The 25,196-nt window shown below is 41.3% G+C and overlaps 1 protein-coding gene across 1 annotated transcript in view; it reads right to left on the reverse strand.

The window, feature by feature from the left end:
* Positions 1–313, reverse strand: part of CALD1 (caldesmon 1) — a 204,679-nt gene extending 204,366 nt beyond the window's left edge. Inside the window, exon 1 of the mRNA XM_036328628.1 lies at positions 19–313. The gene's annotated coding sequence lies outside the window, so the exon portion shown is untranslated. The remainder of the gene's footprint in view (positions 1–18) is intronic.
* Positions 314–25,196: the final 24,883 nt, after the last annotated feature.

The following is a 25,196-nucleotide window of genomic DNA, read 5'->3' on the forward strand; positions in this document are numbered from 1 at the left end:
AAGTCCTCTGTGCCTTACCTCCTAGGCTGCAGCTTCTTCCCGGGGACCGAGCGGCAGAGGAAGGACCGACTTCTTTCCGCGGGAGCACAGCGAGAGGGCAGGCAGGCCGGCAGCGCGGCACACACTGCTCTATTCAATAAAACTGCAGACCGCCCTTCCCCGGCCCCGCCCCGAAGTCCGCGCGCCGGGAACACACATCCCCTGTGTTTACAGTCGGCAGCCGGTGGTATGCATTGTCCTGTAGGGTTTTCTAATAGGCAGCCAATGACGACACCGCGGCCGAGGTGGATGCAGCCTGCCCGTGGAGATGCCTGTCATTCCCTAGGCATGCTCAGGAAATCACTCATCAGAAAAACCAAGACCTAAAAGGCTCAGAAACTGCGCGCAGGCTGCCAAAACCAGCCTGCTCCATGCCCTTTTTTGGTTATCCTTCGCGGGGCTTCTGGAAGTGAATCCATTGTCAGGAACAATCATAAGAAATGTTAATCTTGGAGCAAGAGGCTGTCTTGTGGAACACCAAAGGAACTTTCAAAAAAGAAGGCACAGTCTATGGAACGAAAAGTTCACAGTCCATAAGTTGGGTGGGGGTGGGGGTGGGGTGGCGAAGGGGTTTTAATTGAGGAGCCTTAATAGTGTATTTCTTGTAAAAGTGGCTGTAAATGCGAAATGAAATACAATCATTATGTAATTTTAAAGCCTGAAATGACTGGGACCCAGGACTGGTGTACAGGCTAAATTCTAACCCGAGAAAGGCACAGCCCCCTAAAATGTGTCTACACTTGTTATAAAAACAACGGACCAAAAAAAGCTGGGGTCTTTTACAGCAGGTAATGTTTGCCAGAATAAGTGTGGCACCAGAAACTCCGCGAGGTGGGGTCCTTCTGGCTTGGCTATCCTCATTGGTTTCCCACACCCCCTCCCTCTCCCTTGCCCCTTTGTTTCCTCAGGTTTGTCCATGGGGAGCTATTGCAAGAAACTATGCACAAAGAGAGGGCATGGAAACCCAGCACCTACTCTGGGGCTGGTGTAGGCGAATGCATATGCCCACAGAGGTGGCACTAATGTTCTAGTGCAGTGGTTCTCAACCTTGGCTGCACATTAGACTCACCTGGGAATCTTTTTAAAATCCTGATTTCTGGGCCTCATCCTCCGGAGATTCTGTTTCTTTGTTATGGGGTGGGGCCACAACATTAGTAACAAAGAAACAGAATCTCCGGAGGATGAGGCCCAGAAATCAGGATTTTAAAAAGATTCCCAGGTGATTCTAATGTGCAGCCAAGGTTGAGAACCACTGTTTTAGTGACTTCTTGAAAGTACTCCTTCCAACTCTTCATTGGTAGACTGTGTGCTATGGGAGGGTCAGAATTAGGAGATGCTGAATTAGAATCAAGTAGGCTGGCACACATGTGCATTCAATCTGCGGTCTTGTGCTTTTAAATATCAAATTCACTCATTTAGAACTTGATTCAACAATGACGAGAAATCATGAGCACCTACTATTTGTCAGGTCTGGGGCCAGGTGCTAGATGTATGCCTTTTTATTGCCATGTGTTTGGAGACTATTTCATCACTGACAAAGAAGAGTTAACATATTTTCCTTGGCTACTTGCAAGTCCAGAAGCTCGGTCTTAAAAAAAATCTGAGGTTTTACTGTGTAGGGCTTTCCCTATTTGTGAAGATCCGACTTGGACATGATCTCTACTTAGTAAAAAGTCTCTTGACCTCTGTGCCTCATTCGGAAGAAGGAGAACTGACTGGTCCAAATGGACGGTGTCCTTCTTCAGTCCTCCAGCATGAATAAGTTACCCAGAGGCATCTGTATCCATCTGAGACCCACCTTGTGATGAGTGTCTCCGGCAGTATGGTCCACAACTCTTGGGAAGGCTACCCTGTCCCCTCTCCCCAGCTGCTACCGCAGTATAGCCTAAAAAAGCTACAGTGAAGGCTGCCAGGCGCAGGGAGAGGTGAGCGACAGGCATCCCAAGTTGGAACTCAGAATGCACTTTCCCAGAGAAGCAGAATAAATAATGGCTGGTGGGAATGGTGCAGTCAAGGCCACGTTTCAAGTACACTGTGGCTCAACCAGGCATTTGTGCAGCACCCTTGTTTGTAACATGGTTCCTATGGGAAAATGTCTTCTGAACCCAAATGACTGATTTGGAAATAAACTCGGAGAACAGTGTTGCTGCAGGGGACATTCCATATCTGGACAGATTGTCAAGGTAGAATAGATACTTTTTAGTCTGCTAAACTTCTGGGCCTGAAGACAGTGTAGGGCAGACATCAATGAGCTCTGAAAGCAACTCAGTCCGTGACGTCTGGGTGAAGATATGAGCTGGGTCCAGAGATGTTTGGGGCCCGTGTTTCCCGGCAGGATGGCCCATAACTCAGCGAGGCCTGTTTTAACGTGCCGTTTTACATGGCCACTGCTGATTGTATCCTAGGCAGAATTCTCCCAGCGTGTATGAGTAATGTCTTTTGGTTGTACAGCATCAGGGCGTAATTTGCAATCTATGAATAAAATAAGTACCAGCTTCCCAGAGGAAAGAAAAGTTGCACTACAAATGGGGAAAATATTATCAGCAGGAAACATGGGAAGGACATGCATTTTATATGGTTTTTGGAAGATAAATGGCTAAATATTTTTGGGTTCATGTTTATAGAAAAGAGAAGTATGTTTCCCTAGATAAATTCTAAATACCTCATATGCAGGGTATAGTGGATGAGCAGCCATTCAGCCTATTTTGTGTATTTGAAAACAGACTACAGACTTATTGTGGAGGAACTATATAGTTGGAAGAATAACTTAGCAAATTAATACACACCATAAAATTTATTTTTTTTTATTGTCTTAGTTTTTTTAAATCAAGTCAGAATAAAAAAGATAGGAAAGGGACTAAAACGAAAGAAAAAGGTAAAGGTTGCCAATTTCTGCCATGGGAAACTTAACTCTCATAGTACTTACTTTTTCCAGAGGTCATTTGTAAACAACACTAAAAATACACAGGATTTATATAGGAAGTTTCTGTGGAATATATTTCCCACTTGGATCATCTCAGATAAAGAACAGCTTGTCTGGCATAGGCTATCTCTGCCTAATGAACCATAACAAATCTAACGAGACATTTGGAAACATCTGGATGACTCATATTTTTTCAGTTCCAGCTGACTATTTGTAATCATGTAGATCAGTAGTGAGCAATTATATTTTGCTTGTGTGTCAATTTTGGAAAAGTAAAGTTAGGCCATACTTTTTCATTTAAATTGAAATCACTTCATGTAGTTCCATTGAAAACATACATTCTTCTTGCTTAAAATATCTACTTTGCTGAACAGAACAGATATTTTGAACATTTTAAAAGGCAGCAGAACACCCCCACGCCCTGCCCTCCACACACACACCTTCTTTTATTCAAATAAAGTATTTCCAGATACTCACATTTCTAAAACAATAAAATCAGACCGGTAGAATGAACAACAAAGACAGTACAAAGAGAGAGAGAGACACACACACACACACACACACACACACACACAGAATTATACTAAGTGTACTTATGAACTTAGATGAAAAAATTAGCATATTGAATCCAATAGTGTAAAAAAAAGATAATACAGAAATGATTAAAATATAGAAATCTATTGATGCATTATACAATATTAGCAGTTTAAAAGTAAAAAATAAATATAAAAAAGAAGAGAGATTATCTTGATAGGTAAAGAATAATACTTGGTAAAATTCGTAATCACTTATAGAAAAAAAAAGGAGCTTTTAAAAAACTAGCAAAACAACGAGAAACAAAACAACGAGAAAACCCACTGCGTGGGAAAACATATTTGCCAATGTCATATCTGATAAAGGCCTAATCTCCAAAATTTATAGGGAACTCATACAACTTAACAAAAGGAAGATAAACAATCCAATCAAAAAATGGGCAAAGGACTTAAATAGACACCTTTCAAAAGAGGACATTCAGAAAGCCAAGAGACATATGAAAACATGCTCAAAGTCACTAATCATCCGAGAGATGCAAATCAAAACAACAATGAGGTACCATCTCACACCTGTCAGACTGGCTATCATCAACAAATCAACAAACGACTGTTGTGCCCAGATTTCAAAGTTCCCAAGACCTCCAGGGAGCCAGTCAGTCCGATGCAAAAGCAAAGAGTCATTTATTTCAAACCTAGGTTTGGCTCCCCTGCCACACTCACCGATGCAACGGTAAGCTCCAGTGGCAGAGAGAGAGAGAGAGAGAGAGAGAGAGAGAGAGAGAGGCCTGATGGGACAGGGGGTTTTAAAGGGGGGTGGAGTGAGGGCAGGAGAGGGGACTGTGGGCCCCGCCGATTGGCCAGGGGCGAGTCGGTACAGGATGTGGTCATAGTGATGGCGTGCACTTCCCTTGATTATTATTGGTTAGTCCAGAGAAATCCTGGGTGTGGCTAGCAGCGGCTTCTTCCCGTGAGGAAGCACATGGCACCGTCCCAAAATGGAGGACCCAAGGCAAGATGGAGGGCGCACATGGCTCTGTCCCAAGATGGAGGACCCAAGGCAAGATGGAGGGCACAGTCCTTGTCGGGCTCCTGCTGCTGCCGCTGGAACTCGCCACAAGGCAGGATGGCCCCCCCGCACAGCACCCGCAGCCGGCCTGCGGGCAGACTGGGACTCCAGCGCGCCTGGGCGGCACAGGCCCAGCAAACGGGGTGCGGCCGGTGGAGTGGCCCAGCTCTGGAGGAGCGGCATCCGCTCGGAGCAGGCCCGGCCATGGGGCCGGTGCACTGCAGCATGGCGGCCTCCCCGAGCTAGGGCACGCGTCCCACTCCGCCGCCGCCGCTGCTGCACTGGGCCCGGTCCGGGGGGGCAGCGGGCGGGTGGCAGCCCGCGCCGGGCTCCCGCCGTGGGCCGGGGAGCCAATGCCCCCCCCCATGGGGCCCGGCGGTCGGCCCACGCAGGCCCCGGTCCCCCCGACCGGGCCCCAAGGGCCGCATGGACCCCCGGCCCCAGCGCTGGCAAGCGGGGAGCCGACCACGGGGGAAGGGAGGGAAGAGCCAGGCAGTGAGGCCTTCCTCTCCCATGACCTCCCCCGTGGTCGGTCGCTGCCCGGCCCCACCCCTCGGCCCGCCGCCGGCCACCACGCAGCTGGTCCGGACACTCGGACCCGCTCCGGGGAGGCCAGGCCCTACGGCGGGCGCGGAGGGATTTCAGAGCCTAGTGGCCAGACTCCTCCTCCCGCACCGCCCGGAGAGGCGGGCGGTGCGCCTTTCAACAACAAGTGCTGGAGAGGATGTGGAGAAAAAGGAACACTCGTGCACTGCTGGTGGGAATGCAGACTGGTGCAGCCACTATGGAAGACAGTATGGAGTTTCCTCAAAAAACTAAAAATGGAACTCCCATTTGACCCTGTGATCCCACTTCTAGGAATATATCCCAAGAAACCAGAAACACCAATCAGAAAGGATATATGCACCCCTATGTTCATAGCAGCACAATTCACCATAGCTAGAATCTGGAAACAGCCTAAGTGCCCATCAGTAGATGAATGGATTAGAAAACTGTGGTACATCTACACGATGGAATACTATGCTGCTGTAAAAAAGAAGGAACTCTTACCATTTGCAACGGCATGGATGGAACTGGAGAGCATTATGCTAAGTGAAATAAGCCACTCAATGAAGGAAAAATACCACATGATCTCACTCATTCATGGATAATAGAGACCATTATAAACTTTTGAACAATAATAGATACAGAGGCAGAGCTGCCTCAAACAGATTGTTAAACTGCAGCGGGAAGGCCGGGGAGGGGTGGGGGGCAGGAGGTAGGGGGGTAAGAGATCAACTAAAGGACTTGTATACATGCATATAAGCATAACCAATGGACATAAGACACTGGTGGGTAGGGGAGGCCAGGGGATTGTCAAGGGCGGGGGAGAAAAAGGGACACATATGTAATACCCTTTGTAATACTGTAAGCAATAAAAAAAAAAATTAAAAAAAATGTAATAAGTAATTCTAAAGATTAAAAAAACAAAAAAACTAGCAACAAAATCTTTATATTCATAATGAGAGACGCTTACCAGAAACCTACAGCAAAAATCATGCTTAATGATGAAATGTTAAAAATATTCCCATTATAATAAATGAAAAGATGAGGATGACTGTCTCTTCTACAAGTTAAAAGAAAAAGTTGCAAGTTCTAGCCAAATAAAAAGTACAAGAGCTACTGGAATTAGAAGGAAAAAAAATCTTTATTTGCTATGATGTGATTATGTGTGTAGAAAATTCAAGAGAATCAACAAATATATTAGAACTAATGAAAGAGTTCATAACAAGATTTTTGGGATCAAGTTCAGTATAGAAAAGTCCAAAGATCCTATAAACAGCCATCTCTAATTTGAAAATATAATGGAAAAATATACTATTCATATTGATAACAGAAGTGTGATTATCTTGGAATAAGCATAACAAAATAGGTGCAAGAAAATTCCAAAACTGGAGTTAAGGATGTAAAAGGCCTGTGTAAATGGTAAAATATGTCACTTTTCTGAATGGCAAACCTCAAAATTATGAAGATGTGAATTCTCCTCAAATTAACCTATGCTTTTATTATTCCAACTAAAATCTCTAAATGTTATATTTTGTAGAACTTGACAAAGTAATCTTAAAATTCATTTGGAAAAGTAAAGATCTAAAAATAAGTTCTGAGATACTCTAGAGCAGGGGTCCTCAAACTACGGCCCACGGGCCACATGCAAATACAAATATTGTATTTGTTCCCATTTTGTTTTGTTATTCAAAATAAGATATGTGCAGTGTGCATAGGAATTTGTTCATAGTTTTTTTTTAAACTATAGTCCGGCCCTCCAACGGTCTGAGGGACAGTGAACTGGCCCCCTGTTTAAAAAGTGTGAGGACCCCTGCTCTAGAGCATCTCTAATTAAGATATGCGTTATCGACCCAGGAATAGACGAATAGGTCAATAGAACAAAGGAGAAAGCCTCGGAACTGTCCCAAATATGTGTGGAAACTCCTAAAATAATAGCAGCGGCATTACAGATTCGAGGGGAAGGGAGACTATTCTCTTAATGCAAGGTTGCAATTGATTGTGTGGAAACAATAAAATCAGTTTCAAAATTCCCACCCAACACTAAAGGAAGCTAGGTTGCATGAAAAACAAAACTTGAAAACAATGAGGAGAAATTGTAGGTGAGTATCTTAATGACAGATACGATATGGAAAGCTTCTTAAAATAATAAAAAACAGAACTTACGAAGGAGACTGAAGAAAATGGAGGATATGGTTATGCTTAGCAGATAAAATGCACAGCACTCGTTTATTTCTGCTGTTTGCCCAAACCTCACCAAAAAAATGATAGTAAAGAAATAAAAAAGCATAAATAAATCTCACAAGACAGAGCGTTGGAATGAAGTCAACACAGAGTTCAGATGTCAGCCAACTTTTGCAATATGGAAAATGGACGAATGGTTGGTAATTGACTTAACAGAGCTGAGAAACTGAACTCTGGCCCCGTGGAGTGCATGGCCAGGGACAAGAAAGTAGCTGAAACGAGACTCAGAAGCAGAAAAACTCAGGATTTGGAAGCCCTGGGAACCTCTGAAGGTGAGAAATGGAGCAGAAAACAGGTCTGATTGAACATATGAGTAAGGAACCGTGAAAAGCCCGTCGATCTTTCCCACCCGCACACAAACGAACTCGCGAGCAAAAATCCTACCCATGCGCAACCAGGTGAACCCTGCTCTCCCAACCAGATGGCATAGCCAGAAACGGGAGACTATTCCCTGAAGAGAAGTGCTGGCCTCAGAACGTCAGGTGGTGGGCAGGTAAGAGGCTGTGTACTGACAACAAACTTTTAAATGAAAGTGTAACACTGAGTTGCCCCCCAGTCTCCTCACTCTGGGGAGCTACTGGGACACGGACAGCCGGGTTTATAGTCCACAGAAAGGAAATTGGAAGATTTCACTCCAGGGAGACTGGAATGCCCATGGATAAAAGATCCAAAGGCACATTTGAGGGACCCTTGCAATGACTGGCCCATTACGCAAGGCCCTTTAGTGAACTCATGATCAGGAACTTCCCACGGCTGTTTAACACCTCGCTCTTAAATATGAACATCAAGTCAAGGAAAGGCTCTGAAAGAGCCATCAGAAGTACAGAAAAGGAAAACTCAGAGGAAAAGTGGGGCAGGGTGAGAAACAAAACACTTCAAGAAAACTATAATTACCGGTAGCTTCAAGAAAACTGTAATTATTTTTCTCAGAGAGGGAAGATATTGTAGCCACAAAACAAGAGAAAGAGGCTTTAAGAAGGCACTTTTAGAGAACAGGTAAGAACTCTTGTAAATGAAAAATATTATGACAAATTTATAAAGATTCAATTCAAGTAATAGAAGATAAAGTGTAGAAAAAAACTCTTCTCTAAAAGTAGGAGGAAAATGCCCTGGTCAGGATGCTCAGTTGGTTGGAGCATCAGCCCATACACCAAAAGGTGGTGGGTTTGATCCCCGGTCAGGGTACATTTCTCTCTCACATTGATGTTTCTTTAAAAAAAAGAAAGCAAGAAAAAAAAGTAAGAGAAAAGACAAAATGAAAAAAATGAGAGAAAAGATAAGAACATTAGAGAATCAATTAAAAATCCAACAACATCTGAGTGTTCCAGAAAAAGAGGACAGAGAAAATTGTGAGAAGGAAATCATCAAAGAAATAATACATTAGAATTTCCCCAGACTGCAGGATGCAAGTTTCCAGATTCAAAGGGCCCACTGGGCATCTTGTACAATGAATGAAAACATATTTCATTCTAAAGTTATCAAGTTTTTGCCCCACACAAAGGGAAAAAAATAGTTGGGGTTGAAACTAGAAACCAAGAAGGAAGACAAGGATCAGAAAATACAGGGTGTAAACTCATAATAGAGTTGGTTTGGTCCCATAATGATGCTGAATGAAAATTCCATGACAATATCTGGTCCCAAAAGCAACCAGCAGAGATTGGAATAGAAGACTCCAGGAAGAATGTTATAAGGAAAAGTCAAGATAGATTACCTGGTATGTTCTTGGGGGAAAGCATTTGTGCTAGGTACACAGAAAATCAGTGAATGTGAGATGGAGATCATTTTAATTTCAGGAAAAATAAAATGTGTGTGTGAAAGGAAAAGTGATCATTGCACACTCTAAAGTTCAACTGTGAGAAAAATGTACCCTGTTATAACAATGTAAATGCTGCATACTGATTTCAGTAAAACAATGATGATGGAATTAGATACAAGGATAACAGGCAAGAACATGTTAGCAGGATGATGGTGGATAAGAGAGCTAAACATAGTTAATATTTACTTTTGAAATTTTAATATATAGTAGAATTAGCCTATTATGTAGGAAAACAAACACCACTTCCCCCAAATAGTTCATTCATTCACTGAACAAATATTTATTGAGTGTCCACCACATGCCTGGGCCTGTTCTAGGCATTGTAAACAAAATACATTTAAAAAAATATATATTTTATTGATTTTTTACAGAGAGGAAGGGAGAGGGATAGGGAGTTAGAAACATCAATGAGAGAGAAACATCAATCAGCTGCCTCCTGCACGTCCCCCACTGGGGATGTGCCCGCAACCAAGGTACATGCCCTTGACTGGACCCTTGAGTCCGCAGGCCGACGCTCTATCCACTGAGTCAAACCAGTCAGGGCAACAAAATACATTTTGATGAAGAGTCATGGAACATTAACTAACAGATAAATATATAATGTCAAGCAGTGAAAAGTGCTATAAAGAAAAAAATAAGTAATAGTTGAGGACTATTGAAAAGCAGGGAGGTCATCTCTTAAGGCAGTGGTTCTCAACCTTCTGGCCCTTTAAATACAGTTCCTCATGTTGTGACCCAACCATAAAATTATTTTCGTTGCTACTTCATAACTGTAATGTTGCTACTGTTATGAATCGTAATGTAAATATCTGATATGCAGGATGGTCTTAGGCGACCCTAGTGAAAGGGTCGTTCGACCACCAAAGGGGTCGCGACCCAAGGTTGAGAACCGCTGTTTAAGGTTTTCAATAGGGAGGTGAATAAAATAAAGAAGTAAGCAGAATATATGAAGGAGGGCATTTCTAACAGCAAGAAATTGGAGAGGAGTGATTGCCATTGGCCAGATCCAATCATCCAGATCCCTATAGCCACCGTAAGAACTTTGGGTTTATTCTAAGTAAGATGGAAAGTCACTGGAAGATATGAGCAGAGAGAAAACTCACGCTGGCTGCCCTGTATAGAACAGATCGCAAGTGTAGAGGCAGGAAGAGGTTAATGCCTGCTCATAGGCAAGAGATGCTGCTTGGACTAGGGTAGTTGTGGTCAAGAGACTGAGGAATTATTGAGTTTTGGACACATGAAGACTCACTAATGTTTGGATGAGGGATGTGAGAAAAACAGAGAAATCAAGGATGCCTTCTTTTATGGTCTAAATAACTGAGCAAATGGTAGTGTTATTTAATGAAATGACCACCAATGGAGGTGTAGATTTTCAGGGAAAGGTGGAAATCATATTAGACAAGGTGAACCCAAAGAGGCCCACACCAGGACACATCATAATTAAAATGCCAAAGTTTAAAGACAAAGAGAGAATCTTAAAAGCAGCAGAACAGAAGCAGTTAGTTACCTATAAGGGAGCACCTGTACGACTGCAGCTGATTTCTGAACAGAAACTTTGCAGGCCAGAAGGGGTGGCACAAAATATTCAAAGTGATGAAAAGCCAGGGCCTACAACCAAGGTTACTCTTCCCAGCAAATCTATCATTTAGAATCAAAGGACACATAAAGAGCTTCCCAGACAATAAAAAGCTAAAAGAGTTCATCACCATCAAACCAGTATTACAAGAAATGTTAACAGGTCTTCTTTAAGATGAAGAGAAGAAAAAAGATAAAAAGATAAATAATAAATGGCCATAAAACAGAATGAAAGCATACCATGGATGGACCTAGAGGGTATCATGCTAAGTGAAATAAGTCAGTCAGAGAAAGACAAATATCATATGATTTCACTTATATGTGGAATCTAAAGAACAACATAAATGAACAAACAGAACGGAAACAGTTCACATACAGAGAACAGACTAAGGGGTGTCAGAGGGGAGGGGCTTAGGGAACTGGGTGAAAAAGGTGAAGGGATTGAGAAATACAGGCTGATAGTTACAAACCTGTATTTGTACTATGGGGATGTAAAGTACAGCATGTGGAAAATAATCAATCATATTGTAATAACTGTGTATGGTGCCAGGTGAGTACTCGAAGTATTGGGGGGAACACTCGTAAAGTATATGACTGTCTAACCATTATGCTGTACACCTGAAACGAGTACAGAATAATGTTGAATATAAACTAGAATTGAAAAAACAATTAAAAATAATAAAATGTAGGTCTTTGGTTAAAAAAGAAAGAAAGAAAAAGGCAGAGGGAGATTTGAGACACCCATGACCCGGAGGAGAAGGGGATGTGACGACAGAGGCAGACTGGAGTGATGCATGTACAACCAAGGAATGCTAAGGATTGCCCGTGACCACGAGGGGAGAGGCCTGGGACAGATTCTGCCTCCGAGCCTCCGGGAACAGCTGACACTCCGTCAGCACCTTGATGGTGGACTTCTGAACGATGGGAGAATAAACTTCTGTTGTGTAAGCCACCCAGCTTGTGGCCATTTGTTAGAACAGCGCAGAAAAGATCGTGGCTGCTCTTCAGCTGGAGTTCCAGACTGAGGAGACGCGGGGCGCTGTGCTGGCCCCTGAGCCCAGCCAGGACAAGCAGAGTCGCTGCTGATCCAGACTTTGTGCAAAAAGACTAAGATGTAAATGTTTGTTGTTGTAACACACTGAGATTTGGGGATCATTTTTCAGCAAGAAAAGTCTAAATAATATTTATATATATTAAGTAAAAATTAAACTAAAGAAATAAATTTAAACGGAAGACAATTTGGCTACTTCATGAGATAAAAACTTCTGTTCAACAAAAGCTACTATAGACAAAGTCCAAAGCCAAGCCAAGAGAAAATGTGTAATGTATAGAGCAAAAGATTAGAATCTAGGATGGTAAAAATGCCTAAAATTAATTCGAGAGAAAGAGAGAGAGAGAGAGAGAGAGAGAGAGAGAGAGAGAGAGAGAGAGAGAGAAAATAGGACTAGGCTATAACAATCCACAGAAGAGAAAATACAAAGGCCAAAAACCTTGAAATGATGCTCAACCTCATTAGCAGTAAGCAGAACAATGCAAGTTAAAACACTGTGGCCAGTTCATAGCCAACAGAAAAGACATTTAATCTTGCAAAACTCCATGTTGTTGATAATGTGCGGAAAGAAATTCTTCTACATGCTGGATTAAGAGAGTGAACTGGTACATTCACTATCTGGAGTGATTTGGCAATACCTCAGGGATGTTCAGCACCCGAATTCCTTAGCCAGCAATCCCACTTTTGGGACTATTCTCTCGGGAGACTCTCATACCCTTCAGCACCCTTTAGCAAGGGGACATGTAAAAGGCAGCTCATTAGAGTATTGTCTGTAATAAAAATGCCATTTTCAAAATTCCCCAATGGCGGTCAGCAGGGAAGAGGCTACATCAACTATTGCATAGGATAGAATACTATATAGAGGCGAAAATGAGTGGGCAAGATGCACTTGGATCTCAAAAACACAAGGTTCAGTGGGAACGATTCCATTCATATAAACTATTTGTGGATCCGTGTAACAATCGATTGGAACTATACCAACTTCCATTTTGATGGGGCACGGCAGGAAGAAAGTGAGGCTGGTCTCTGGGGGCAGCGGGTGGAAGAAGAAAGGCATGGGCTGTCTGGGGTAAGGGTGAGGGCCTGATGAAATGGAAAGAGGGCATCAGAGAAAACCCAGAAAGGAGGAAGCAGCATCTGAGACAAATGGTGCCTTTCCCACAAGCCCACTGCACAGGACTGGCCAATTCCCTGTCTCCCTACAGGAAATCTCTGCCTCCTTATTTCTGGAGCTGTGGAGGACAACCGGATATCTCTATGGTTTCCACTCTCCCCATATTTATTGCTATTGGATTTGCTTTAGCCTCCGAAAAAGCAAAAAGGTTGCATCTATGAGAAATTCCTCTTGGATTCCAATGGGTATCTGAGTCACTCAGAGCCTTGACTGGATTTTTCTTAGTTTCATTCATTCATTCATTCATTCATTCATTCATTCAACCAACCTCTGAGCATCTATCTGCAGGGCTTAGTGTTAAGCTCTGTGCCTTTTATAATCTTGTAAAAACACTGTGGCTGCTTTTCAAAAACCAACCTACGGATGGAGCAGCTCAGATACCTGCACAGGATGGGCTCCCAGATGGCAGGTGCTAAGAGACCCAGCTGTGTGTGTTTCCTCTTCCTGGCCCATGCTTAATAAAGACTGTCTCAAATCCCACCAAGACCACGCGGGGAGACCTGGTGTCCCCTCCCAACCATAAAACATATCCTCCACTCATTTCAGGAAAAAGAAATGCCAATCTCATAATTGGCTTTGCATTGCAGGCATATTTGTGAGGGGAGCAAATAAAGAAAACATTTAAAATATTTGATCTATTTTGGGTGAGGTTCTGTAGCGTTGGTCTAAAAGAATGTCATCTGAGAGGCAGTGCTTTCTCTTGGGGGGCAGACTATTTTTGAGATCAAAAAAAAAAGAAGGAAAAAAAAGAAGAAACGTATTTGCAAAGAGATAGCTGAATCTGGTGATGTATAGGGAAAGATGGCTGTTTGGAACAAGCGAAGTAACTGTGTAAGGCGGATTCAGCTAACCACTGACCAAGCTGTGCTGGAGGGCTGAGCACTTTGTGAGTGAGACAGCGTGAGTGAGAGAGACCTGAGATAGCATTGCAGCTCCATGTCTCCTCTTCTGGAGCCTTCACTTGGGTGGCAGGTTCATCTCACCTCAAGCTGCCTCACGCGCTCCTCTTCTCCATTGGTCACCGCCCTCTGTGGGTAATCATGCCCAGGCGTGGGGGGAGGCGGGGGGGGGGGGCGGATTCCTTTGACAAACTCTTGTTTCTTTTACCTTCACTCTTCTCTTTTCATTTGGCGTCAGATTTCTCCAAATGATGGATTTATGCTGGGCCCCTCCCTCCTTTTTCCATGAGATCCAAACTTTATTTAACTGTTTAAAGTGATCTACAATCACCCCTCTTCTTGCCTCTCCTCTGATTCCCGACACAATCCTGCTCCCCCTCCTCTCTGATTGTGGAATGCACCCTCTGCCTCAGTGACTTCAGCCAGGTGGCTTTTCCCACTTCACACTCACCGGAGGCCTCTCCAGTCAGCGCCAGCTCCAGCTCCACCTGAAAACCATCCCTTAAATCTCAGACCTCAGTCAGTCATCCTTCTCGAGCTATCTACGGAAACTGCTGTCAGACCTGCTCACTTTCTATTTATCAATTGCTTACTTGAATTATTTGATTTAATTTAGATATATACATACGATTTCCCTAATTAATAACGAGTCAACTCAACAGTTATTTAATTAAAAGTTAATTAGTTATAATTAACAAATATCTCTTGAGTGCTTGCTAAGCATTGTCAATTCTATTATGTCCTAATGACATAGTAGTAACAAGACAGAACTTTTTAAAAATAGGGGCCATATCTTAAAATCACCAGCCATATAGTATACTCATTTCTCTCTATCCCCCTTTTATCTTCTCTTTTGGGTCCGAATTAAAAAACACAAACAAAATATTAAGATATTTTGATGAAAACGATTTCTGTTCAACTGTTCACACAATCAGTACCGAAACTGAGCATTCAAGTCAGTGCTTGGAGAACAATGAGTGTGGATTTGGGTCAGGGCCATGAACCCTGGAGTCTCCTTGCTGCTACCCTAATTAAGAGGTGCAGGTGGCTGAGAGAGGGGAACCAAGGACTGTAGTCCTCCCAGGTGCTCATGAATACCAGGCATACTTCAAACACAACTATCCATGTATGGACTTTTGGGGATGCATGGTTCACGTGATACTTCTGGAAGGCAGAGAAGAATAGCCATAGTAAAAATAACAAACAAATAGGTATGGCCAGAGTATCTGATATAGAAGCTAGAGAGCCAATTTACTCTCGTAAAGTGGGAAATATATTCTGATACAGAAAACGGAGGTCATTTGAACCGAGGCTCCTGTCCAGTGGCCACTGTGGAGGGATGATGCCAGCAGTCTGTGGTGGCTGATAAATTGTTCCTCTTTAGGAATATTTCTGCCTAAAGAATCAAACCCTATTGCTGGTAGAACTACTGGAGAAATACTGGTATATTCTTCTTCCTAAAGCTCTAAAATACCATACTTCTCTTTGCCTATTCTGCCATCGATCTTGCTTTCTTTCAAGGTATAGGTCTCAAGTCTATGCATTTTTAATCGACTATCTCTTCATATCCTATATGAATCTATGTCATTAGAATTTATCTCCTTAGACCACTTCTATATCTCTTTCTTACTCTGTTGAATGGCTAATTTCTGGAAAGTTTTCATTTAAACTGATTATTCACAGTGCTCATATCTATATCTCAGCACCTGGCATAATGCCTAACACAAAATGCCATGGAATGAATGAATAAATCTTAGAGGTTCATAGAGTGGGAACTGTTGGCTAGGAGATCTTTCAGCAGCTATCCCAATACAGCGCTCTAACACGCCTCTCTTCCTTCAAAACCCATGCTAGATATCGGTCAAGTTCAAGAATGGCAGGGCAACACCTTTCGGGGACTAGGGGCTAACGCCTTAGGGCAGAGCTATTTGGGGTCAGATGCTCTACTGTGACCAAGCTGGAGTAGTAAGGAGAGCTGGGGTCATACTCACTTAGGAGAGTGCTTAGCTGTTCTCTTCCACTCCCTTCTTCGCATACTGCCTCTTAGTTTTGCTGGCTGATGGAGTTTGGACTAGCCTTGCTTTAAGATGGAAGATGCATGTGTAGATTCCATTGTAGGCAAGCCAAACTCACTTGGGGGATACCCTGCATTTGGGGCCAAGGCTTCAGCTAGAAGGTGAAACGATCTTTCATCCAACACTGGATTCTGTCATTATTTTCCTTGGGAAAGCCATGGAGAATGCTGCCTAATGGTGGGGGTCCAGTTTGGGAGTTCCAGATACCTGCTAAAAGACCTGACTGCAAATATTTCAAAAATAATAATAAATACATATAAATAATGGTATCTGTCTATATACATACATATATTAATTTATTTTCACATAAAGCATATATTAATTTTTATACATTATTTATTAATTTATTTTACACAGTAATATATACTTTATTAATTTAATACATCTATTATGTGTTAATAGATTTAATAATTATAATTAATTAAAGACATAATTTGATTCATTAAATATATTGCCTTTTAAAATCAACAACTTTATAAGTATGTATTGATTTATTTAGCACTTTTACTACAAATAACCATGCCAACCATATTATCACCACTTTCCTCTGATACATGCCCATAAAGTTAATTGGCAAATGTTATAATGTCCACTTCTGGGAAGAAAGCAGGGACAGTTTAAGAATCTTCCCTGAGAACACAGAAAGAGTCCAGACTACAAGTTAAGCAACCGTAATGAGTCATTCAATTTCCCTGAGTTTTAGTTTCCTCATTTGTAAAATAGCTGCCTTGAAGAGTTGATATGAAGTTCAAATAGATTAATAAATGTAAACATGCTTTATAAACTGTTAAGAGGTACTTAGCTATGAGTGATTACCACTATCAACATAGAACCGAGATAAAACCCAAGTAGCCTCCTGACTGCCAGCTTTATTTCCTTAACTTTAAATTAGCCTACTGCAAATTTTCTGTCTATGAGACCTTGCATCTCCATAGATTATGGAACAGTGGTTTCAGCAGCCACAGAACTTTTTCTGATTCTTGTCATTCCAAAGAAATTGGTGAAATTCCACTGTGCACAGCAAGGAAAACACCAAAGTTTTTCTTAAATGTTGGAATAAGATATCTTTTGGAAAACTGGGTTGGAGCAGGGAGTGGGGCTGGGGCGAAGCAAAAATAAAATTTGTTGATGCTGTTTTCATAACATTCTCTTATTTCACTTATCTGCGCTGTAGGCCACCGTTCTCTCTGTTTACTTTGCATATTTTGTATTGCATGTCTTTTCCCCAAGTTTATGAGTATTGTTTTGTGTGCATTCATTTTTAATTTAATATGATATAATTTTAATATAAATTATATTGTGCTAAATATATAATCTGTTTCTTATGTTTCTCATTAAATGCGATGCTTTTAAGATCAAAATAGCATTTGCTTTAAACTTAAAAGAGATACGATAATTGGGAAAGCTTCAGACAATGTGCAAGTTGTGGGAAAGTATTTGGGAACCAAGGCAGAGTGCCCCTTAGGATCCGTCCACGTCCTCTCTCTTCTGCCTCTAACCTTTGCCTAGTTTAGGTTGTCAACATTGCGCATCTGGTTTTCTGCAATAAAATTGGTCTTCCTGCCTACTCTGGCTCCCCATTCCCAACCTCTTCCTCAGTCCAGTCTTCTTCTGCAGCTAGAACTATACCAACAGGGCCATGCCACCTCCCTGTTGAAAACTCTCCTTTGATTCCCCATCACAGTGAGAATAAAATCTGACAAGTCATCTTCCCCCTCCACCTCTCAGATTTCATTTCCTACCACTGCAAGCCTCTCTCCCCCTGCTTTAGGCAGAATGGCCTCTGGGTTATTCCTACAACATAACAAGCACATGGCTGTTCCAGCCCTTCACATGTGCTGCTCCCTCTGCCCTGCAAAGATTTGCATGATTCCATCTTGCAATTCAGATGTCCTTGGAATGCCACCATATCAAAGGGCCTCACTGGCTGCTGGTTCATTGACTTCCACCCTTCGCTAGAACAGGATATCATTGAGGACATGTTCTTTGTTTTATTTGTTGCTTTATCCCCAGCACTCTTTCTTGGTACATGGTAAATATTCAACAAAATGTGTTGAGTGAATGAATGATTCATGGATAAAGTTTACTCATCTATAAAGGACTAACAAGGCCATCACTGAATAATCTAGCTCCTATCATTCCAGTAGCATCTTAGTCATTTCCCCTCCCTCTCTGCACAGACATTCTCACACCCTTCAGTCTATGCTCAAAAGATTGAATGTTTTTCATTTTCTTCAATGTGCTTTGCTCCCTCTTGTCCTCATGTGTTCACACATACTGTTTTCTCTTCATTGAACATTGTTTCCCCACATCTGTGTCCAGCTAGCTCTCCCAGGCCTTCCTTCCTCTAGGAAGCCATTCTGACTGCCCACGTCTGAGTTTTATACTTCTCCTAGCCCACAACACAGAGAACTTCCAATATAATTGCACTTATTCTACTGTATTGCAACTGCCTCTTTACTTATCAGTACCTACCATGCACTTTGAGCTTGAAGACAGGGACAGATCTATCTTTTTATCATTATCTCTATAATTCCAGTACTGTACCTCAATGAATATTTATGGAATGATTGGTCTCTCAACAGTACATTTACAGGCTCTAAGTTGCTGGAGGGCATAGCCTATAGGTTTAACTGAATCCTAGTGTTTCTTAATAACAATAATGGGGATGTACCTGGCACTGAAGCCTACATGGGGTATCACAATGCATTTGCTAAAAAGAGCTACAGAATCTCGAGGTATTATTTTACATTCAGAAATAGCCACGTGGGGATGTGCCTAATCCAGTGTCCCATGGGGATTGATTTGGGGGATTTCCACGTGACATCAGTCTCATCTGTGTGAAAGGCCCCGGGGCTGGAAGAGAAGGGAATAGAAGAGGGTACTGAGCTCAGTGCCAGATAGTTAACTGGATCTTGTGGGTTATTTTAAGTAAGTATTTCCAGGAAGAGAATGTCAAGCTCTATGTGAACTCAGTTTTCTCACATGTCAACATGAGAACAGCAGTAAAGATAGTCTCCTTCCCAGCATTCCTTTGAAGAATAATAAATAAATGTGATAAGAAAATGCTTCACAAAATAAAACAAACTTTGAAGTAAAAAGCAGCCGGCCAGAATTGTTCATGTAGCTGAAAATTATCCCACATTATAGCCATTCCTATCAGTCTAATACAGTGATGGCGAACCTATGACACGCGTGTCAGAGGTGACACGCAAACTCATTTTTTTGGTTGATTTTCCTTTGTTAAATGGCATTTAAATATATAAAATAAATATCAAAAATATAAGTCTTACTTATGTTTTACTATGGTTGCAAATATCAAAAAATTTCTATATGTGACACGGCACCACAGTTAAGTTAGGGTTTTTCAAAATGCTGACATGCCGAGCTCAAAAGGTTCGCCATCACTGGTCTAATAGGTGGTAGTCAGTAACCTCTTCAACCTCACACACACACACACACTCACACACACACACACACACACACACACTCACACACACTCACACACACACACTCACACACACACTCACATACACACACACACTCACACACACACTCACATACACACACACTCACACACACACACACACTCACACACACACTCACATACACACACACTCACACACACACACACTCACACACACACACACACTCACACACACACTCACACACACACACACACACACACACACTCACACACACATTAGGTGCTATGAAAAGTTTACAGACAGGAGGACTAACTTCATGTGTTTATAAATATATTTTGATTCTTATCCCAAATGATCATTTAAAGTTTAAATATTCATTTATTCACTATTAATATATTTAATATGATTATACATATAACCAAGTCAAGTCAACGAGGCAGTTATCCCAGTTTCAAAATGAGATGGTTAGACTAGAAGATCTCTAATGAATTCTCAGTTCTAAGAATCAATGAGTTTTGACTTTGAGTTTGCATTCTCTCACACATGCTTTGATAAAGACGAACAGAGCTGCACATGACAGTTTGAATAAGCCAGTATTACTCAAAAGTATTGGCATGTGGAATATACTCACTGAAAGCTTCTGGGTGGTAGATGTAAACTGTGCTTGCTACACTGAACAGAATTCCTGCACCACAAGTTTGATTCCAGATGCAACCCTTCCATTGTCATCAATAGATGCTCCTGCATTGTCAACAGTACTATACCTTGTGCGAGTGAGCAAGCTATCATCCTAAGTAGACATTCTAAAACAGGTAGCCCTTTCTAGTTAAAAAATATATTGACAAAGAAAGGGCATTGGGGTGGAAGGAGAACAGTAGTGTGCACTGCACAAGTCCAGGGAGTCATGCACATCTACTCTATGTACTGGGCGCTTCCTGGAGAGAAGGGAGAGAAACGCAAGCGTAGTTTTCATTCCATTGGTCCGTATGGAAAGCAAATATGCACAATACTTCAGCTAGTTGTGTTTTTATAACCAAAAAACAAATAACTAAGTCTTGAGTTTAAATGAATCCCAAAGAAAGACAATTAAATTGACTCAAGTTTTCTGGCTAAGAAAGCCAGATTCATGCCAAGTTTTAATATCTTATATCTTAAAGCAAAGAGAGCAAAATAGCTGCTCTGAATGAAGCAAATTATTAAAGTGCAAGGGAAAAAAGCATAAATGATGCTTTTAATGTTTAGCCTAGTACTAGCTTCATTCATTCTTTAAATATTTATTCAATGCCTGCTATTCGTCAGATTGTGATATTCCGATGCGTTCTACATTTTAGGTTCTTACAGTGCCATGGAGTAACACATGAATATCTTTGGATTCTTATTGCAAGCAAATCAATTCATTTAAAGTTAAGAGACATATTCATTAATTTTTATTAATTTACTATGTATGTAGTTAAATCAGATTAAAAGCTTTCAAATCAAGCATAATTTTCAGGAACAAATAAAACAAGTTAGCCCTGACCAGTTTGGCTCAGTGGATAGAGCATTGGCCTGCAGATTCAAGGGTCCCAGGTTCAATTCTGGTCAAGGGCATGTACCTTGGTTGCGGGCACATCCCCAGTAGGGAGTGTGCAGGAGGCAGCTGATCGATGTTTCTCTCTCATCAATGTTTCTAGCTCTCTATCCCTCTCCCTTCCTCTCTGTAAAAAATCAATAAAATACATTAAAAAAAAACAAAACACAACAAGTTGGCTATTTAACTGAGCACCAGGATCTTGTGTCTAAGAATCATGTAAGATCTACCAGTTCTAACACTTACATTTATAACAGTATCTAAGGAATGGTCTTCAGTGTAGGGTCTTTATAAAGATGACAGATTATTGAAAATGATGAAGCCTCCTTTTAGAAGTAAGAGACCTATATAATTTATAATACATAGTTTTTCTAACATCAAGTTGTATACTATGGATTAAAAATCAATGTACACTAGATTTTTCTTTTAACATCAACCTCTCACTTATTAATAGACAGTGATAACACTTGAGTACAGTAGTTAAATGAATAATTTCTCCAAATATTATTGTAATCAAAGTAATTGAATGCAGAGCCCCCAAATGGACTCCTGAATATAGAAAAAAAGTATATAATAAAGGTAGTATTTTAGATAAGAAGAAAGAATGTCTATCCAATAGACATTGGGACAATTGGTCATCCACTAGAGAAAAAAATGTTTCGATTCCTTTATCACACCATTCACTAATAATTTTCATATACATTAAAGATACAAGCATGGAAAAACTATAAAAGCAATCAGAGGAAATAAAAAAATGTTGTAATACCTTGGATAGGAAGGACCATTAAAAAAAAGACTAAGAAGGCAAACAACACGAAGAAAAAGACCAATAGATATAATTGTTTTAAAAAATGACTTCATCACTATGAAAAATAACCCAAGGAAAGTTAAAAGACAAGAAACAGGATTAAGGATTAAAATATTTACATAAGCCATTACAAGCAAAAATTAAGAATTGCCAGGTATGACTGCATAGATTGTGCTCTGCATATCAGGGGAGCCATTCAAATAGACTACAAGGTGAATGGTGCCCCTGAAGTGCCCTGATCAAAGTCAATATATATAAATCACCTCTATATCAATAAGAAGAAAAGATCAAAAAGCCATCCAATGGAAAAAGTAGGCAAAGGATGTGAAAAGTGAAATCATGGAGGAGGAAATCCAAGTAACAATAAGCATATAGTATACAAAGATGTTCAATCTTGTTTGTAATAAAATAAATGCACATTGAATATATGTACTTCAATTGAATAATATGCACTTCCATTCTGTGCTTGCACCTTAAGACAGGGTGGTAATAAAAAGTCACAAAGAGGACATATTGCAGAATTTTAAAAATGACAATGGTAGTTGTACAAGCTACAGTAGCCAAGACTGACATTTTACTACACACCTAAAGTTTACCTAAAGAAGATTGCATTACTTGTCATCATTTATCCCCAACACTCCCCTCTACCTCTTCCCCCCCACCCCACACACACACCCTTCCCTTTAGGATGTTCCTCTCTTCCATATCTCAGGCCCCTGCTTGGGAACCTAGCTCCTGCTCACCTTGGTTTCTTCTCTCTCCCTCTGTTATGATTTCCCTACTCAGTATTCAAACCCAGGCTGGTCTGATCCAGAATTGCACTGCTGATGTCTCCTGAAAAAAAGAAGACTGCTATCTAGATGAACAGGCCTGGACCTCACCCCATCCTACAGAAGTCTCCTGCTTAATAAATATATTCAGGGGCTATCTATGAAAGATCCCCAGCCATCTGCCCTGAGAAAGCTGAGTCAGATACCTGCCTCAAGTCAATGCAGCTACAAGGGCTTGTAAAGGCAGTTGGGAAATCAGGAGGCCAGAGTTTGCAAGAGTGGACAAGCACCAAGCACTCAGAAGGAAAATACAAACTTTGGAAGCCAGAGCAGGCTGGAGAGGGACCAGTAGGTACCTGGGAATCAGAAGCAGGAAACTGCAGGCAATAGGTGATCATTTATAGTCAAGGACCAATGCCACAAGGTGGGAGCATAAAGAATGTGGAGGCAGCAACAGTGGGGAAGAACCCACATTGTGGCCCTGGTCGCATCCCTGTCAATGGACTTTGCCACAGTTCTCTTGAGGTAGGAGCCACTCCCAAGGCAGTTAACCCCGAGCCACTTCTTACCTGGTGTGCTTTTAAAAACCTAGCGATGCCCAGGCTGCACCACAGTCCAATTAAGCTAACATTTCTCAGGTAGAGACAGCCATTAATAATGTTTTCTGGAAGAATTAAGATGCCTTCTCTCATTATTTTCTCACAGGAGAGCTCAGGCTCCAGGTTCATAAAGTCATCACAGTTTCTGGGTCTAGACTGAACATTCTCTTCAAAGCTAAGTCTTCTTCAGACAGACTCTCCATCCCATCCCAACCTCCAAAAGATTTTGCAATATAGACCCAACATGACATTCCACTGTTTATTTTCTCTCTGAAACTAATATATCAAGATTGTAGGGCATATTTTTGATAATTGGTGCAAAGACTGGAATTATAGTCCTGTCTGGCATAAATCAGCCTCAAAATTATATTGGCAGAAATGTAAGTTGCATAATTACTCGGTAGTGGTTAGGTATTCTTGATATGTTTATTGGCTAACCCTGAACTCTGTACATGCATGGACACGTGTGAAATTCCCCACTCTGGATGCCTCTTCTCTGGCTCTTGGGGGTAGATTTAAGAAGTATTACAATACAATATATAGTTTTACTTCTATAACTTGGATGGTTTTGGGTAGCCAAGAGAAGAAGCTAAACCTTTACATGCTGAAATAATAATTTATTCATTTGAGAGCATTGGGCTTTATGTGCAAATACAAACACACACAAAAAATAAATTAACTTGGAAATTATTTGACTGATTACTGTAGCTATATAACAATTCTTTGGCATTCTGCAGATGGCCCCATTTTCTGACAATATCAAGATGCCTAACTTAATGTACATGAAATATGCATTCTGTCCATGTCGCATACCCAAGATGGATCACAGAGCTCTTAAAAGTTATTCCCTTAAGTCCTCAGGTCGGCTCTCCTGATTCCTCTGCCACCTGAAGATCTCTATTAACTTGCTTCTGGAAATCTGAAGTCTAAAATGCTTCATGAATGATATTACCCAGAAAGAAATTATGAGGCCGTGGGCAAGGAATGGTACTCCATTGCTTAAGTGATGGGCTTATAATTTTCTCTACCAAAAAAAAAAAAAAAAAAAAAAAGGCTTTGAAGAGAAAGAAAGATCTGGAGTTGAATGTCCCAATAGAGATTTGAAAATCTCTCTAGTGAGAAACAAGATTTAAAAGAAAAAACTATGGTTTTAGGTATTGGAATGAATGATGGGTTCTTAGCTAGGGAAAAATATTGATCAGAAACTAGATGAAATGATTGAAAAACTTTAAATTAAATAAAGAAGGAGAGGGAGACAATTGCCTTCATAAACCTATGAAAGTGGTTCCTGTAGAGGACAACAATATAAGATGAGAAAATGAATAAGAATATGAGAGGTGCCTAGTGTCTTATACCCAAAAAATATTGGAGGGGAAATGGGAGATGGAAATAATGCAGCCCCAAAATCTTTATACTAATAATAGCTGTTATTGATTATTTACTATGTACATATCACTTTTAAACTTAAGGACAACCTTATAAAGTAGGTACTAACTACTTTCATATTACAGATAGAGCAAATGAGGCCTATAGAAGCCGAGTAACTTGAACAAGGACACACACAGCTGGTAGTGGGAAAACAAGAATTTAGATATAAGCAAACCAATCCAGAGCCCACACAAACCAGCCCAATGTGTGTTGTAAACAAAGTAAGCTTGAGATGATAGTATAATGTGATTTTTGAGATATGGTGGGTATTTTGACCGCCATCCAGGTCTAAATAGTGGTGGAAGAGCATGTCCTATCCTATATAATAAAGAGCTAATATGCTAATTAGACTGGATGTTGGAACAACCTTCTGGAACGACCAGTGGGTGGGGGGCAGGGCCACGGGGCTGTGAAGCAGCCGGGGCTGTGAGGGCAGAGCCCCTTGCACAAATTTCATGCATCAGGCCTCTAGTTCTCAAATAATAGGCCTATAATAACAGGAGACTGGCTGGTGTGATTCAGTTGGTTGGAGAGTCATTCTGTAAACCAAGGGGAGGCAGGTTCCATTCCCAGTCAGGGCACATACCTAGGTTGTGAGTTTGATCGCCAGGTGGTGCGGGCAGGAGGCAACTGATATCTCTCTCTCTCTCCCTCT

Source organism: Myotis myotis, unplaced genomic scaffold (assembly GCF_014108235.1).
Source record: "Myotis myotis isolate mMyoMyo1 unplaced genomic scaffold, mMyoMyo1.p scaffold_m19_p_11, whole genome shotgun sequence".
Lineage (NCBI taxonomy): Eukaryota > Metazoa > Chordata > Mammalia > Chiroptera > Vespertilionidae > Myotis > Myotis myotis.